Below are 18,788 nucleotides of genomic sequence, written 5' to 3'. Positions count from 1 at the left end.
AGCCAACTTAAATCCTACATTGGGAAATATCATAGATCCGATGGAGTTGGATGATTTCCAATAAGGGCAACAGAATGCCATACGCCCACATGCCACGCGCTCAGGCCCAAGCTTTCCATCACACACACATCGTGCACAAGAACATCAACATGCACACATCCACACAGGCGCCCATGTACCAAACACGCACACAGCAAGCAAGGACACAACAGGGAACACGCGTCCACATTCCCATTCCCATTCCTGGCACCTGTACCCGCGTTGGCACCTGGGCACTGGGCAGGCTGTACGGCATGGGAGCCGTAACGTCAGTGATGTTCCGCCCAGCCAGTGTTCTGGCCGGCTCCTGCCTTTACCAGGATGTTATAATGTGAAGGTTAATAGAACCTTCGTATACTGTGGTTCGATGGGGCGTTCCTCGGGCTGAGATTCTATCTGTGACTCAGCTGGAGGAAGGCGGACAGCGGACGCAGTGAGGGAACTCTCCTTCAATCAATAAACAAGATAACGATCTGGACGCAAGTGTATGTTTACTTTATCACTAAGAACATACATAACACAGGACTTTACTGGCCTGAAACCCGCCCACTCCTGATTTAAGTGTTGGCCCCTTTCTCCTCTCTGCTGTGCTCCCTCTCCTTGCAGTTCATCTTGCCTTTGGGTGATCCTGCCCAGTTCCCTATTGCCTCTGGATACCTTGCCTCCATGAATGTCTGGGAGATTATTGCAAGTCATTAAAAGGTACATGAAGCAGTCTATATTGTATTTGTTTTTCTGTTTATTGAAAATTGGGTTGGGTAGGGAAGAGTACAGGAGACAGAGGCAGTCCCGCGATGGGGTGCCTTGACAATATAGTGAGGGTATCAGGGAGCAAGCAGTCATCTGTTGCGAAGGGGTGGGGGGTAATTAGGTACTGAAACCTGGGATGTGTACAAAGGATGGTTTACAGGTGGCCCCCTCACCCCCCTATAGTCTAGGTACACCTGAGGGCAGGGTTCCTACAAACTCCTGGAGCATCCAGTGCTTTCTTGTTTTCCGCACACTTTCAGAGTGTGTCTTAGCAGATTCAGTGGACATTGCCACTGTGCCTGTCTGTACCTTATTCACGGCAGGAACCTTGTGACTTTTCCTGTGCTTTCTGGCAGATAGTACTTATCATTCTGGAGCTCTATACTAGTGTCTTATTCAGGAATCCCACTAGCACCTCATTCTGGATTGTATGTCAAGGCCGCAGGCGAGTATAATGCTTATCTTTCTTTATTGCTACTCTTCAACAGCCCTTCAAAACTTAAACATTTCTTTTTTTTGTTTTAACTTGTTAACCAGAAAACACCAATAAAGGACTACCATTTCCCAAAATCTCTTTTTTCTGGTAGTTTTTTTGTTGTCAAGTTCGACCAATGAGCACCCTCTCTGTGGCGCTGCCCGATGATGGGGCGCGCACGCAGCGGCGTGACGTTGCACGCCGCCGCGTGCAGCATAAATAAACGGGGCGTTCCTGTCCGCGACGGTGCGACCTGGAAACCCGAGCCAGAAGGACGTGTGTTGTGTGAGTCCTTGTGCGCTGGGGGGGCTTACAGGAATCGCTGGGGGTCAGGAAACACCCCCAACAGTAGCGACGAGTGGGGATATGATGCCTGGGCCCGGCGGTGACAAATCTGCAATTTTTCTTCCTGAAACGGAATCTTGCTGACATTTCGTTTCATGCCGTAGGCCGTGCTTCACCCACGCGGCTGGCGGCCATTTTGAATAATCAGGCCGTGGATTTCACAGAGCTCCGGTTTGGGCGGTGAGTGGCATCCTGGTCGAATTTTTGGACACACTGCTAGCAGACAGTTTGATCTGCGTGCCTATGCCCAAATTTTTTTTTTTCGAATCTTGGGTCTTCTACGTCGAGTGCAAGCGAGGAGGAGGGCTACAATGGCTCGGCTTGCATATCCCATAATTCTTCCTTGACTCAATTTTTGGAACAGCTGAAGGCTGGAGCCTTCTTCATCCTCTTCATCATCAGACTGGTGGCCCTACTGCTTTTTCATCTTCTTCATCATCACGGAGGTGTGTTGCAGTGGTTCTTCATTCTGCCTCCTGGAATCATCAGGCCTGGTGGCTGGGACTGGGCTGTTAATGAATGCCCGTTGAGGGGGACAGTGTGCTCTTGCCGTCTTCACTCCCAGGGTAAACTTTCCTTTGCCTGGATGTGGATCAGAATTTTAGTTGCGGCCCCCATTTTCCATGCTGGGGTGCCTGTGCGCTCCAACTCATGAGTGATACTGAAGATCAGGACGGTGCACAACCAGTAGCGGTGCAGCAGCCTCCACTTGCTCAAGCAGGGCCTCCAGGCCCACTGCCTCCAGTGCAGCCGGTGCAGCAGCCTCCAATTGCTCAAGCAGGGCCTCAAGGCCCATTGCCTCCAGTGCAGCCGGCTGTAGCACCTGTTGCCCAGCCAATCCTTCCTGGCATGGCCCAGGCACGTGCACACGCAGCCTTGCAGCCCATCCCGGAGTTTGATGTTGGGCCCGCCTTCTAGCTTGGGGCCCAGATGGAAGAGGTGGGTTGACCGCCTAGACATGTACTTTCGGGCTGCTCAAGTGGTTGATGATGACAGCATGCTAGCAACCATGTTGTACTCGGCAGGGCCCTCAGTCCAGGAGATCTTTGAATCACTTCCGCCAGGGGATGGATCCTACGGTCAGGCGAAAACCGCGCTTCAAGCCCATTTTCTGCCTCTAGCCAACGCGGACTATGAACGCTTCGTGATGTTGTCCGCCAAACAGAAAGAGGACGAGACTTTGGACACATTATATGGGCGCCTGAAGTGCCTGTCGCTGGCTTGTGCCTGGGGCGATGCGGAGGACATGATCAGGACCATGCTCATCCAGGCGTGCTCCTCGGGCAAGCTCAGGCGCCAAGTGTTAAGGGAGCCTGGAATCACGCTGCCACGCATCCTAGAACTGGGGAGATGCCATGAAGTGTCTGTGGCGGCTGGCGAAAATGTTTGAGAGGTTGCAGTCCCTGGGCCTCACCCTCCACAAGGAGAAATGTGAGTTTCTGAGACCATCGATAGAGTTCTTTGGCTTTGTGTTTAAAGAAGGGGGTGTGTCACCGGATCCCAAGAAGGTCCAGGACATTAAAAAGTCGCAGCCTCCGGAATCCGTGTCCGATGTGCGGAGCTTCCTGGGTATGGTTACGTACTGTGGACAGTTCATTCAGAATCTTGCCTCCAGGTCGGAACCGCTCAGAGCACTGACAAGGAAAGATACCACCTGGAACTGGGGTCCGCTTGAACAGGCGGCATTCAATGACATCAGGGGTGCCCTGGCAGCAGAGGATACCATGGCCTTCTTTGATCCAGCGTTGCCCTCGGAGATCATTGTCGATGCCAGCCCGTTTGGCCTGGGCGCCGTGTTGACACAGATTGACCATGATGGGGGTGTCCGCCCGGTGGCTTACGCCAGCAAAGCGCTGTCGGATGCGGAGCAACGGTATTCACAGATTGAGCGCGAGGCGCTGGCGGTGCTCTGGGGCTGCAGGCACTTCCGGTTCACTCCTCGGACGCCCGGTGATGGACCACAAGGCATTGCTTCCTATCTTGGCCGGGTCGTCATCCAAGCCGCCAGCAAGGATTGAGAGGTGGATGCTCGCTCTCCTGGAATACGGAGTCACCTTGGTGTATCGGCCGGGGGCGAACAATGCGGCGGACTATCTCTCAAGACACCCGGGTGCGCCTGGGAAGGAAGACCATGACACATGTGCGGAAGAAGCCGATGAACATGTACGTGTGGTGGTGGAGGCGGCCACGCCAAATGCGATGCCCCTGGAGGAGCTCGAGGCAGCTGCAGCAGAAGATGAGTGTTTCCAAATCCTGGGGCACTCCATACAGCATGGCTCATGGAAGTCGGTGCTGGAGGCCCTGGCGGGGCACACTCAGGAGGCCAGAACCGGACTGGAGCAGCTCTGGAAGGTCCGGGAGGAGCTCTCTTTTTCAGCATCCGGTCTCCTGCTCAGGGGAGACCGCGTTGTCGTACCCCAATCCAAGATGAGGGAGGTGATCACCCTTGCCACCCGTGGACACCAGGGTGCCGCCAAGACTAAGGCCCGCCTAAGACGGAAAGTGTGGTTCCCGGAACTGGAACGCAAAGTGGACGACTTCGGGGCGGCCTGCGTCTAGTGTCAGGCGGTGTCTCCCCTGCAGCGTGAGCCTGCCATAGAAGCGATGCCTCGGGGGGCGCAACCCTGGGAAGTTGTTCATGCGGACTTTGGCTCCACCACAATGGGCACCCACTTCCTGGTGCTGGTCGACGAATACTCAAGATACCCTGAAGTGGAATTCGTGGAGTCGGTGGCATTTGAGCATGTGGTGGTGGCCGTGGAAAAGGTGTTTGCGGGCCATGGTTTCCCTCACACACTGTGCTCGGACAACGGGGCGCCGTTCCAGAGAGTGCGATTCTCGGAGCTAATGGAGAGCTGCGGGGTGCTACACAGGAAGATCACACCCCTATGGCCGAGGGCAAACGGCGAAGCTGAACGGCTAATGAGGACACTGAACAAGACCTTTAGAATCGCCCAGGGCCAGGGGCAATCCCTGCAAAGAGCTCTCTATCAATTCCTGAGGGTGTACCGCACCAGACCGCATGCCTCCACCGGAGTGGCCCCGGCAGAGGCGTTATTCAAGCGGTGCCCCCGGGGGCTGTAACCGGAGTTGGGGGAGAAAGAACCGGGGGTAATCGACAACCAACAGGTCGAGGCAGACCGGCGAGTGAGGAAGCAGCAGGAAAACATCCGGCGAGGACTTCGCCCGCAGCGGCTGGAACCGGGCGATGAGGTCCTCATTCGAAATAGACACCCCCATGGAAAGCTCTCCCTTCCGTATGAGCCTGAGCCGCTGGACGTCGTTGCAGTCAAGGGATCCATGGTGACTGCCTTGGACGGAAGGTCTGCAGTAACCTGCAATGTGAGCTTCTTCAAGAAGCTAGGGGATCCGAGACCTGACCCGCCCCCTGATCCGGACTTAAGGGTGATTCCTGAGGACCAAGGAGAGACACCCTGCCTGCCTGAGTCCCCGGCCCGGACGATGCCTATGGACAGATCACCCGTGCCGGAAGTGAGTGGGAGGTACCCCCAGAGGGCTGGGCGAGGGAAACCCGCTCACCTCTGCGACTACGTATTGGGACATTTGTCTGAGCATCCTGAGAGTGAGAACTGTTAAGTAAAGGGACCCGGGTGGATGTCAATAAAGGGGTGTTTTGGAACTGGGTATTAGATGTGGTTATCGTTGTAGTGTTATTTGGTTTGCAGTGTTTAGTCTTTAAGTGTTTGGTGTTGTCCTCCCGAAAAAGGAGGAGTGTGGCGCTGCCCGATGACGGGGCACGCACGCGTTGGCGTGACGTTGCACCGCGTGCAGCATAAATAAACGGGGCATTCCCGGCCAAGACGATGCGACCGGGAAGCCTGAGCCAGAAGGACGTGTGTTGTGTGAGTCCTTGTGCGCTGGGGGGGCTTACGGGAATCACTGGGGGTCAGGACATACCCCCAACACTCTCCTTCATCACAAGCCACTTCCTGCCCGGGTCCCTTTCTCTTCCTTTTGGCTGCTCTGAAATAGATAAGTACTTAGGGCCTCAATGTGCTGTGAAATTGTGCTTTCATATGTTTTGAAGTAATCAGATTGATTACGTGTTGAGATTAGAATTGTTTAATGGGTCGCACAACGTTTTCAAGCATTTTTCAGAGGCAGCGAGGTGTTTTTCAGAGGCGTTACTAGTGTGAGGGCTGTGTTTGGAGCGAGCCTGGTCAGCATTTTCGAGTAGGAGGGCTCAGGACTCTATCTGGGGCATCTGGGACGAGTCTGTGAGCGGATTCGCTCACACCAGTACTCCGCCCGCGCCCATTGTGATAATAAAGCATTAGGGAACAGAGCTTTCGGCAGGTCCCTGATTAGAGTAAAGGGCCTACGCACAGCATTTTTCATAGCCCTGGTCGAAGCTAACAGACATTTAGCTAGCCCGTGCACAGCTGCAAGCCCTGAACGAAGCGGAATGAAATTAATAAACAAGACATTTTAATTGGCACAATCAACGCCGAGAATCGTGTGTGAAAGAGGAGGCTTACAAAAGGTTTGTAGGCCAGATCAAGTAGGTGCTTGCACTCAACTAAGTGAGGCAGTCCCAATTTCTAAAGCTCACATGGGCCACAGGGCGGGCCCAGAGGATCAGAGAGAGGGGAGTCAAGAGGATCTGATCCCAGAGGAAGAAAGAGACATCACCCAAGTTTTAAAAAGGTTCTGGGAAAGTCTCCAGTGCAAGCAGTTTCTCAGGGGGTAAAAGCCCTTCCGGATGGACTAAAGGTCCTGAAAAAGCTTTTGGGAAAGAAATCATCACAGGAGTGTGCTGATAAGAGTAAAAATGGAAGGGCAGTCAGGTGCATCCTCAGGACACCTCAAGGCAGGGTTTGAAACAAGACCCGGAAACGACCACACTCTTTTACTCCCCCGGGTATTCATAAAGGGGTCAAAAGAAAGCCCCAGGAGGTGGTTGACACATTCGACAAGCTGGTCAGCAATTCCCAGCCACATACCCCCTTCCCGAGGGGTGAAAAACATAGGGGATACAGACACATCCATAGACGATGATGTTGATGATGTTGATGATGATGAGCAGGATGATGCCCCGGATGGGAAGAGTATCGCCATGCCGATAGTGGATGCCAGCACGATGGGGACAGTACCAGATGTCACAGAGGACATGTCAGACATGTTTGAGCCAGATATTATTAGGTACCCGAGGTCAACAGACTGGCTGCCTTTGCCCAGAGTGACGCTACATATGGCTCAAAAGATGAGAAAGCCATTAGAGAAAGAGACAAGAGTTCGAATGAGGGTGGAATGCCGAGGCCCAATCTGCCGGGCAACGTGGCAGAGACACCCGAATTTGATCCGAAGATGACTATGTTCATAATGAAGACGGCTAAAGATGTTCAAAAAGGAATTGATAGGGCATGGAAAGGATACCAAGATAATGTGCTGGATTTAGTAGGGCCTATCGCTAAAATAATGGATCTCACAGAAAGTGTCTTTAATAGAATCAAGACTCCCTGAGCTGTAAACTTCCCTCACATGAAATAGAGGTAACTTTATCCACACACACTAGCTAAAGCCATGGCAGAAGCATTGCGAGCATCTCACACACGGCAACTGTTGAGGAATCGTGATCTGCAATGCACATGCATCAGGCACAGTACATTTCCCATCAGTGATTGCTTCCCTCAGATAAACACAGAAATAGCGTTCACTCACAAACACACCGGTAAAGCACAGACAGTAGCAATGCAAGGTTCACTCACTCACAGCAGTAAAATACAGGCAGGGGCACTGCCATCATGCCTGGCATACAAAGTAGATCCTTCTCAACTTTGAGATTTCAGAAAACCTCCCTCAGGTCCACAATGAATGAAACCAGGTTAACTGGGCCTGCTTTACTTTTTACCCAGCGATAATTTACCCACACAGCGGGCACAGTGATTGGTGATCTGAGGCACCTTTATGTTTTGCAGCCATGCAGAATCAAGATGGCACTCTAAAAGTAGGTAAGGTATTTCCTATGGATACCAATGCATTATCATAGGGTTTACAATGTCAATATTGAAATACAGCTCTAGTTACATGAAAATTAGAGCCTGGAAGCTGGCATCCTAAATTGATTTGCCAGGTCTGTGGCTCAGTGGACTAATGGGTCCACTACAGAGGCCTGTGTTTGACCTCATGGTCACAGGTTCGAATCCTGGCATGTCCACTCAGCCCATCATCCTTCTGAGGTCAATAAAATGAATTTGATTAAGTTGGGTAACAATAAACATCTGTTATCTGTCAATACTGTCAATAGCAACAAGATGTCCCTCTGGGGGTGGGAGGGATGATTTGCACTCTACAAATACACGTCATGTTATTAAATGTATTATCTCTCAATATCCTGTGTAAAAGGTCCTTTTTTTAACCACAGGAAGCTCACAGAATATGTGTTACTTGTGCTTTTTTAATTGATGCTTGCTGTGAAATACATACTTCATATTCTTCATTATTTAGAATGAGGGCTGACATACCACTGGTTACCTGGCTACCCTCTGAACCTCTGGCCGAGGTCCCTACCCCACCCCAGTTGCACCCCTGCACTGCCGCCTGGCAACCCTGCACTTGGGGCTGTATCTGCAACCCTACAACCCCCTGACCTGCACTTCCCAATCAACAGCTTCCATTCACCTGCACTTAACCCTTGCACTGCCACCTGCTGGCTGCACATCCTTTTTCTTGTTTTGTTTTTTTGTGCCTTTGTTGATCCTATGTCCTGCACTTCTCCCCCTCCCCTTCCCTTTGCATATCTCCCAATGTCCTCTCCCTGCACTTGCGAGATCTCAATGTCACTGGGCCTAGTAAGATCATTGTCTTGTTCCCCCATGTTCTCTTCCCATGCCTCGTTTCACCTTGAAACAGGCGCGCTTTAAATAAAATATCATATCATAAGGCACCACTTTGTATAGTAATGTCTCATGGGAGAGGGGAGAAAGGAAGTTCCTGCTGAGCTCCCAAGACCCGCCCCGGCCCTCACTCCAGGATCATCCCCTTTCCTGCGTGACCCTTTTTCAGAATATGGATCCGCCACTGGTAACATCATATCGCGCCTAGAAACACCTGTGTACAGGCGCGTTATAAATGGCTTATCATATCATATATCAATAATCCAGCAACAGTGCAAACTGCCCTCGCATACTGAATAGGCAGTACACGGGCGCCTTCGTGCAAGCTTCACACATACACACACAGGAAGCAGTGAGGCTTCCCTCACATGCATAGAACAGTTCAAGAATGCAGGAGCACTTGTAGTGCCTGTTCTCATCAGACCCAACAAACAGGTGCCCCAGTAACCTGACTAGCCACTTACCCCTGGCATTGCAGATATGTTGGACTACAACTCCCCTCAGCCCTAGCCCAGCATAGTCGGTGTAGGATCATGGGAGTTGTAGTAAAACAAAAATCTGGAAAACCACAGGTTACAGACCTTTTCACTCAACAAACAAGTCAGGAACAGTGTCCACTATTGGCTATTGGGTGGCGCTCTAAGCGGCCACGGCTATAAGCCTAAACTATTGGAGTCGGAAGTGACGCTAGAAGAGAGATGGGATGTGAAGAGGGACTGCACAGAACATGTATAAAAGGGCTTGCGGCAGTGCGAGCTCTGCACGTTTACATTCCAAGGGGTGAATAGTCTTGGCCAGGGGTCTGCAACCTTTGGCTCTCGTGATATTTTGGACTACAACTCCCATCCGCCCTACCCAGCATAGTCAATGGAATGGTAGCGTGACAGTCATAGTCCAACACATCTGGAGAGCAACAGGTTGCAGACCCCTGGGCTTAGGGATCGACTATGCTGCTGTGCAAATTAATGATCATAAAAGGCTGTGTACTGATGCAAAGGATTACTTTGAAATCCGCCTAATGCCCCCACGGGCACAGAGAGAACCCATCCAACAGCAGCAACCAGGAGCTTCCTGCCAAGATCACCCATCAAGAGTGATTAGCCTCGTTCCTGAGCATGGCATCATTACCTAGGTGTAGCACCCCTGGGTGAACCTTCTAGATGTTCTCGTCGATCCAGTATCCCCGCCTTGCTTGTTAATGCCGCACCGTGTGCAGACTGGCAGCTCAGAAAGCGAGAGGATCGCTTCCCTTTCAGGCTGGGCGGGGAGTTACCGCCAGGGGCTGGTTGCCAACAATTATTGTAAATACTAACGCTCGAAATTAAATGATCCAAGCCCTGCACACCCAACCTGAGTCACCAGGATGTAATGCTAATGCGCACATTGGAGCCTTTAAACATGGCTCGGGAGGCCTAGTCTCCTGAAATGGGCGCATGCTCTTATGCAATAGCAGGCAAGGTGCTGCAATGGGAGTGGGCATTCATTCGCCCGTTGGACTTGAGGCTGGATTTAGAGAGTTTGGGATGAGCGGTTGCAACTCACATGTTCAAAATCCACCCAGAGGTTTAAAAAACATTTTTTAAAGCGGCCCATAAAAATATGAGATATTTCTTCATTGGGTACACAGACAGTTCTCGCATGCAAATTCAAAGGAGAATGCAGGGGTCTCATTGGTTGATTGCAGACTGAAAATGTCCAGTCTTGTGGTGACATCATCTCTGGTCCAGGGACCCTGTGGTAGAAAAAATTACTTGGGTGTCTTATTGCAACCATGTGAGGCACAACCTCACCCTAGGGAGGACAAGTGCAAGCCCAGATGCTTGATTTTTTTTTTATTTGTTTAAAAAATGTCTAATTTCACCAGGGGTTCCGCAGTTACTGGAGGCGGTCCAGAGACATACAGGCAGGTGTGCAGCATTTTGGGATCTCCTCACCGATTAGGCAGGGCTATTCAAATGTGAGCCTAGCCCTTCTCACTTAAACTGATGATTGGTGCCCCTGTTGTCCTTGACATCGATGGGGTTTACGGGTACCACTCGCTAACAATTGGGGCACTGAGAGGACCCATTGCAGGCCAGGGTTGCCCTGGGGCGCCATTTGGTAACATGTCCCTGCTGAGCAGCTTGCAAAAAGGGGCACAATACCAACAGGGCATGGCTACCTGGAATGCCGTGGTGGCATTATTGGCAGGGTTCACCATGCCATTGCAGACATCCATGCACCAGGCTCAGTGCCCACTGGGCATCTCCACAGACCGTGCCTGGGTGCCCTACAGACTGGTCCACTGTGACTGGGGCGTAACTGTAGTTCAGGTCCTGCAAACAATACTTGTGGGAGCAGGGTGCCCGGTGCATGGCCCAGGCACAGGGTCCACAGGATATAACTACATACCATGCACAGTAGGAGCTCCATGTAGGGCATTGGGTCCAGAGCATGACTAGAAGCCATGTCCTGCAGGGACTGAGGGTAGGGTTCCAGACCACCAGGCATGGCTGACGCCATGACCCACATGGACTGCAGCTACGGTCCCAGAGCACCAGGCATGGCTGAGGCCATGTCCCACAGGGACTGCAGCTACGGTCCCAGACTACCAGCCGTGGCTGAGGCCATGTCCCACATAGACTGCAGCTAGGGTCCCTGACCACCACGCATGGCTGACACCATGTCCCACAGCGACTGCAGCTAGAGTCACAGACCACCAGCCGTGGCTGAGGCCATGTCCCACAGGGACGTTGGGTAGGGTCCCAGACCACCAGGCATGGCCTCAGCCATGCCCCACAGGGACTGCAGCTAGGGTCCCAGACCACCACGCATGGCTGACGCCATGTCCCACAGCGACTGGAGCTAGGGTCACAGACCACCAGCCGTGGCTGAGGCCATGTCCCACAGGGACGTTGGGTAGGGTCCCAGACCACCAGGCATGGCCTTAGCCATGTCCTACAGGGACTGCAGCTAGGGTCCCAGACTACCAGCCGTGGCTGAGGCCATGTCCCACAGTGACTGCAGCTAGGGTCCCTGACCACCACGCATGGCTGACGCCATGTCCCACAGCGACTGCAGCTAGGGTCCCTGACCACCACGCATGGCTGACGCCATGTCCCACAGCAACTGCAGCTAGGGTCACAGACCACCAGCCGTAGCTGAGGCCATGTCCCACAGGGACGTTGGGTAGGGTCCCAGACCACCAGGCATGGCCTCAGCCATGTCCACAGGGACTGCAGCTAGGGTCCCAGACCACCGTGCATGGTTGAGGCCATGTCCCACAGGGACTGCAGCTAGGGTCCCAGACCACCAGCCGTGGCTGAGGCCATGTCCCACAGGGACTGCAGCTAGGGTCCCAGACTACCAGCCGTGGCTGAGGCCATGTCCCACAGGGACTGCAGCTAGGGTCTCAGACTACCAGCCGTGGCTGAGGCCATGTCCCACAGGGACTGCAGCTAGGGTCTCAGACCACCACGCATGGCTGAGGCCATGTCCCAGAAGCACTGCAGCTAGGGTCCCAGACCACCAGGCATGGCTGAGGCCATGCCCCACAGGGACTGCAGCTAGGGTCCTAGAACACCAGGGATGGTTGAAGCCATGTCCCACCGGGACTGCAGCTAGGGTTCGAGGCCATGTCCCACAGTGACTGCAGCTAGGGTCCCAGACCACCAGGCATGGCTGAGGCCATGTCCCACCGGGACTGCAGCTAGGGTTCCAGGCCACCAGACATGGCCGAGGCCATGTCCCACAGTAACTGTAGCTAGGGTCCCAGACCACCAGGCATGGCTGAGGCCATGACCTACAGGGACTGCAGCTAGGGTCCCAGGCCACCAGCCATGACCAAAGCCATGTCCCACGGGGGCTGCAGCGCGGGCTATCGTTCCCGGGAAAGGTCTATCGTCTGAATGAAATTAATTGGACACAGAACCTACAGGACATGTGTCAGCACAATATTCCATATTGTGCTATTTTGCTTAACGTTGTAAATCACGTTGTAAGTCACGTTGTAAGTCACTTAAACGTTTTGCTGTCTTTCTTTTTGTGCTCAGCGGGACGTATGCCAGAGATCCCACTGTCGCTAGAGCTCACCTTATTGGGTTGCTCTATAGTAGCCCATCTGGCTAGCATGGCAGGTGTTCCTGATTAAACATCCCATTTAGGTCCCAGGGTGATTCTATCACAATGACAGTGTGTTGAGGAGGCTGGTGGCAGCTTTACCTTTGTTCTGACTAGACCACAGTTGCTGCCCTTGTTACTACATTAGTAGCCCAATGCCCTTACATAGCAGCCATTGGGAAATTAATGCATTTTTAAAGCCTACACCAGACCATTTTGTTTTGCAGCTTTCTTTTGTCTGTGTGAACCATAAGGCATGACTAGAAATTATGTTTTGCTGATGTAGGCTTATCCTGAGAACACAAATGCATCCTTGGTTTGGCGAACCTGTCCTGATTAACTGCTACCCAAATTTGAATACTCATGCCTGTGGGTTGGTAGCCTGGCTTAGCCAGCCCTCTGGGGATGTGTACCACACAATATGGGGGAACTCCTTAATGCGAGGTACCTGGGGTGAAAACATATATAATTACACTGTTGTACCTCAACATTAGATCATTATTCTATTTTTATTTTTTCAATTTTGTTCCTTTTATCATGGAATGTTAAATCAAAAACTCTCTTAACTCATTCATTCTAAATAGTTGATCACGTTTTGTTTATTGGTTCTTTCTTCACCAATATACTTTCTGCATTATTTGTTTAATGCCACTGTATATGTTGCATATTACATCCTCAAATCATCTAGGTTTCAACATCACAAATGGCCCCTGGTCTTTATTAATTGTTCAAACCAGTGGGGTTGTTATTCACATTTTACAACTGTAAACAATTCTATCATGAGCCCTAGGTGCTGTTTGTGCAGCCACCACCACCCTGTAATCTAAAACCCACTAAAAACCCATAGAAAACATCCTTTTAATTGCAACCAGGTCTCTTTGGATGTGCACAACAGTGGCATGCCTGTCCATTCCTCAGATCTACTTTGGAAGTCACCTGGAGACTGCTGCTGAGCTGGGCTGTTGCTGAGGATCATGGTGTGGCCATTCTGGCTGGTCGTGGCTTCTTTGTTATTGCATCCCTGCTTCTCCTCGCTGGTAAAATCCCTTGCTAGGTATTCTCTTGGCCTACTTCAGTCTTCCTATCTGTATTGTCTGTGTAATTTTGCTGGACCCCTTCTTACCTGCAATTCCTGATGCTCTTGGGAAATGCTGGCCCTAGTGCCTAGAGGTGGGAGCCCTTTTCTACTGTACTAGCCTGTATCTCGAGTGGCTGCCTGCTACTCACCTCTGTCTCCATGGAACACCTTTCGTCACCTCTAGACATTGTCCTACACATCATGTGGCCATCCCATGATGCCTAGCCTGACGGCCAGTATTGCCCCGACCCTTGATGGGTCCTCCTGCTGCAGCTGCCATCACTATGGGCTCCTCTGCCTAGCGTTTTACTCCATCTGTGCTTCCTCGTCTGAATCCGTGCTGCACCATGGGTTCAAGTCACCGGAACCAGGCACCAGGTCTCTCTGCTGCTTGCATCTGGGATACGCTGTTTCTCTGGTCTCTCCCCTTTTAGTTAAATGCCAGTTTGAATGTCGCGAGCTTCATGGCTCGCTTCTGCTCCACCTCCTTCAGATGGTATACAGTATGGGGGCCTCCTTTGCTTGCGTATGTGATCCTCTCTCTCTCTACGTTGTTCGGCATGTATTCGCTATTCAATGTACTCATCTCAGTTGATTGGCGACTTTATATTTAATAACACTTCTCTTTATTCTTGATAATGGTATAGATTGACTTATTCTTCACCCAAGTCTTGGGACTTGTAAGTCCTTGGTAATTTAAATAGTCCCATCTATGCCATTATGTGTAATGGTTTCAGCAGTTCGTCACAGGAATGGGAGTCCTTGTCCCCTAAGGGCAAGTCTCTCCCGGTGAGTTCCAACTTGCCTCGACCCCTTGGAAGGGTGTTGCAGAGCAGGCTAACCTCCCTTGGGGAGAAGGGACGAATCTCCTTGATTCACCACATAGTATAGAGTGAGTAGGAATCAATGTTAACACATCACTGTTTTTCTATACTCAGTAGGCATGTGATAGTTGGTTTATTTTCCAAAGTTACTTATTTGAGACTGTTGTTAACCTAATGCAATACACTATATTTGTCAGTATAGTATGTATGGTGTATTTTATTTTGTGTGTGCATGGGCCTAATTGTACCATGGAACCAGCCCTTGCTCTCCTTATAGTAAAGCCTGACTGCTTAGCCACACTACCAATAGTGAGAGTTGGGTAGCCTTCTTTCACCTCTGACCATAGGGTTGTGGAAACACTCATGGGTTACTGTGACTGTGGCATGGCTGAAGGCCATGGATAGTGTATATGGCCTGGTCCTTTTTAAGTGTTGGAATGCTATGCTTGTTTTCATTGTGAGATTTCCATGAGTGTTCTAGTTTTTCTGATTTTATAGAGATCTCAAGAGATAGTGGAAGGTCTCAGGATGGGCTCAAGACTCAATAAAATAAGGTGCCATGATTAGAAATCCACATATTAGGCTATGATCCGAGGGAGGGTCCTGTGGGGCTTAGAGAACAAACGTTTAATTGAACAGGGACTCCACCTCTTGCTCCAAAGGGGTTGCCAGACTGGGTGTTTCCAAAGTCTGACAAAAACAAACATCCGGTGAGAAAGAGATGGGAGTGTCAGCGACAAGGAAGGGGGTGTTTGGAAGGAGAGAGAGGGCTGGAGGTGTAGAATGGGAGGCGAGAGGGGTCTCAAATAAAGGAGGAATTGGGGACTGTGAGGTTGATTTTGACGGAAGGAAGAAATGGGTGAGGAATGTTGTATGAGAATACTGGTACTGATAATGGGATGTACGTGATTTCTTAGAAAATATTGTACCTGGTGGAGATTTCACTGAATCCATTTCACTGAAAAACGAAATTCACTTTTTACTTTTTCTGCTTTTATTTTTTAAATAATGTTGGGGTGTCCCCCCGCAGTACCCTCTCATCCCTCCCTACCCTAACCTATACCCTTACCCGACACCCCACCTATTATGCATTACACATATACCACTTTACCTACCATTTTCAGTGAAATAAATTCAGTGAAATCTCATTAGGTAAAATTGTATTTGATGAAATCTACGGTAACTGTGTGAGTGGTGACCAATCTGTGTATTGTTCTTTAGTTGCAATGTACTATGTAAATAAAAACAGATTAAAAACATCTAGTGGCATAGGGCTAAATATTTTATGTCCGTCCATTGTTTAAGACAAAAATATATGTCCACAAAGTTTTCCCTCCTCAAGGAGGGCATCTTGTCCCCTCACAAGAGCTCTGAGAGATGAGTTGTCCAGTCCTCTGAAACCCTCTCCTGGGGCTGCAGGATTTTCCAATCCACATATCTATAGCTCCCAGGGCAGACTGATTATTCTGGTTCCTTACCGACCAGTGCCTCCTCGGTCTTCACCTTGGGGTTAATTTATTACATTTTAATGCATATTTATAGTCTTTTTTATCCATAGTGCTGTACAGTATAAAGAACAGTACAATATTTGAACAATAGAAGTAAAATATGCAGCCATAGCAGTTTTTGCAGAAGACAGATATATATATATATATTGTTTTTATTATTAAAGTGATTTTTCTGGTTATATCAAAACCTTATAAACACTAACCAATTCATACAAAATAACATTAGTCATAAAAAGATAGACATTTTCTCACATAAAGTTATCAGTGCATCGGAACATATTAAAAATCATTATTTTGCCAATAATAGAATATAAGACTAAATCAGCCTATACATTGGAGTCATTGAAGCAATCTACAGTCCATTAATCTTACCCACTATAACTTGCCACATATAAAACACATTTACATTTAAAACATGGTTTTCTACAGAATACATATGTGACCAAAGTTGATCACTATCTAAAAAGTTCATACCAAAAGTACCATGATATCCCATTTTGTATATGTCAACTAACTTAGGACAACCCCTAAAGAAGTGTCTGGCAGTTTCAATTTCTTCCTTACAAATCCAACACCATCTAACTTCATAGGGTACATTTATCCATGCTCCCGTCCTAGTAAAAGCCGGAGGTTGTTCTAATCTCATATTAATCCCAAATATTTGTATCTCCTCGTTATTTTCTTTAGTAATATATTTGAATGGGACATTAACTGGGAATCCTTGTTTTACACAATCACAGTACACAATCCTTTTTTACACAATCGCATTACTTCCTTCTTTGACCAAGGGTAACCATATTGTTATTTCTGTCCCAGACATGGGCTATTTGCTTAATTTCCCCAATATCAACACCTGGGTTAATAGGATAGATAATACTATACTATACCATATTTAATCAAAAGAAGTTTCAGTATCCTTCCACCAAGGTTTAATTGCATGCGGCAGAGAACCAGGTTTAAGCATATCCCCAAAATATGAATACAGTAATCTTGCATTTCCAGCTTGATATAAAATTGTAATCCTTAAATTGCCATCACAGTTCTCTTGGTGGTCTGCATAACCATAAGTCCTAATTCGCAATGTATGGCCTCTATTGGGGTGGAATTTTGCAGGCCCAAAGTAGCCATCCACCATTTCCCCTCCAACATGGAGGGCCATGCTGTCTGCTTTACTGGGTATATGCCCATACCATAAGGTGCACTCGCCACAATGCTGGATTTATATATTTCTTGCAATCCTTCAATGGAGTATCCCCCTTTGTGGGGAAAAAAAGTTTAATAGCACCATATTTTTGTCGTACTTTGGCAATAAATCCAGTGGCAAGACTGGCAGTAGCAATTGTATAAGTGATAGACACCCCAAACATATATATTTACAAGTAGCTTAATTGTCTTATTACATAATTTCCATTTATATTCATTCAATCTTTTCTTCCAGGCCCTCCCTATCATTATCTTCATCTTTTTATAATGAATCCTCAAATGCTTCTTATCAGCATGTTTCTGCAGTGCCATAAGACTCCTTTGTAGACCAATCTGGGTGTGATCAATTAAAACAGTATCATCAGCATACATAAGACAATTAACGTGAAGGGGACCAATGCAAGAGAGTGGGGGGGGGGCATTTTGAAAACATTCATTCAGTTCACTCTTAAAGTCAGCAACATACAGATTAAATAGTGTGGGAGACAGAGTGCATCCTTTTTAAGTCCAATATTAGTTTTCATTTCTGGGCTAAGTATTCCCTCCTGATCCATCCTCAACTGCACCCTAGTATCTTCCTAGAGTGATTTAATAAAGTGCAGTGTCACCAGATCCAACCCCCACACACACAGTTTTTCCCAAAGTATGAGACGGTCTACAGTATCAAATTCGTTTTCATAATCAACAAACGCTATATACAACACCATTGCCTTGGTAGCAAGGGTTTTCCTCATTAAAAAATGTAAAACCCAAAGGTTAATGGTTGTTCCCGTCCCTTTCCTAAAACCCATCTGATGATTACCCAGAATGTTTCCTCTTTTGACCCAATTATTAACTTTCTGTAAAATAAAAACAGAGAAGATTTTTTGCAATGGAGTCAATCATGGCTACTAATCTATAATTCTCTGGATTATCACATGGGCCTTTTTTTTATAAATGTTTATTAAGATAGATTTAGTCCAACTAATAGGGACTTTTCACATTTTATCAACAATCTTAAATATATTCTGTATAAGCAGTCTGTATAGTCAGATCTTTTTTAATGAGTACATTGGCTAATCCATCAGGGCCCGGAGCCCTAGATGGTTTCATTCTATTAATTGCCATTTCTATCTCTTCACAAGATATACACAGATCATTTAGCTGGATGGAGTTATCATAATGACTACCACTATCCTTACAGTGTGTCTCGTCATAAACCTTCTCATATATATGCTTAATTTGTGGGAAGAGATCGCAGGAGTGGGGGAAGGTGGGGTTGGCGCCCAGTCCCTGCAGGTGGCTAATTCCCTTTTCTCCATTACAGAAGAATATTCATACGGGCAAAACAAGCTAAGCTGGGTGGTCCGGTCCAGTCCATCATTTCGGCGCCCTGTGTGTCGCTGGAAGAAGTAACAACAGCCCAGTTCAGATCGACGCCCCCGTGGACACCAGGTGAGCATAACAGGACTCAGTCATGGCACCACGCTCATGTAAGAATATAAATGGGAATGCTTCATTACGGCACAGGAGCGCTTTATTGTACAAGACTTTCCATGTGCTTTTACTTCAGGTGCAGTATTCTAGGAGTGACAGGGTGTGTCAGGCAAACCAGGATTAGTGGGCGTGGCC

This window comes from Ambystoma mexicanum, chromosome 8 (genome assembly GCF_040938575.1).
Source record: "Ambystoma mexicanum isolate Mex_15411 chromosome 8, UKY_AmexF1_1, whole genome shotgun sequence".
NCBI lineage: Eukaryota > Metazoa > Chordata > Amphibia > Caudata > Ambystomatidae > Ambystoma > Ambystoma mexicanum.
The sequence above is the reverse complement of the archived record's forward strand: the minus strand, read 5'-3'. Positions refer to the sequence as shown.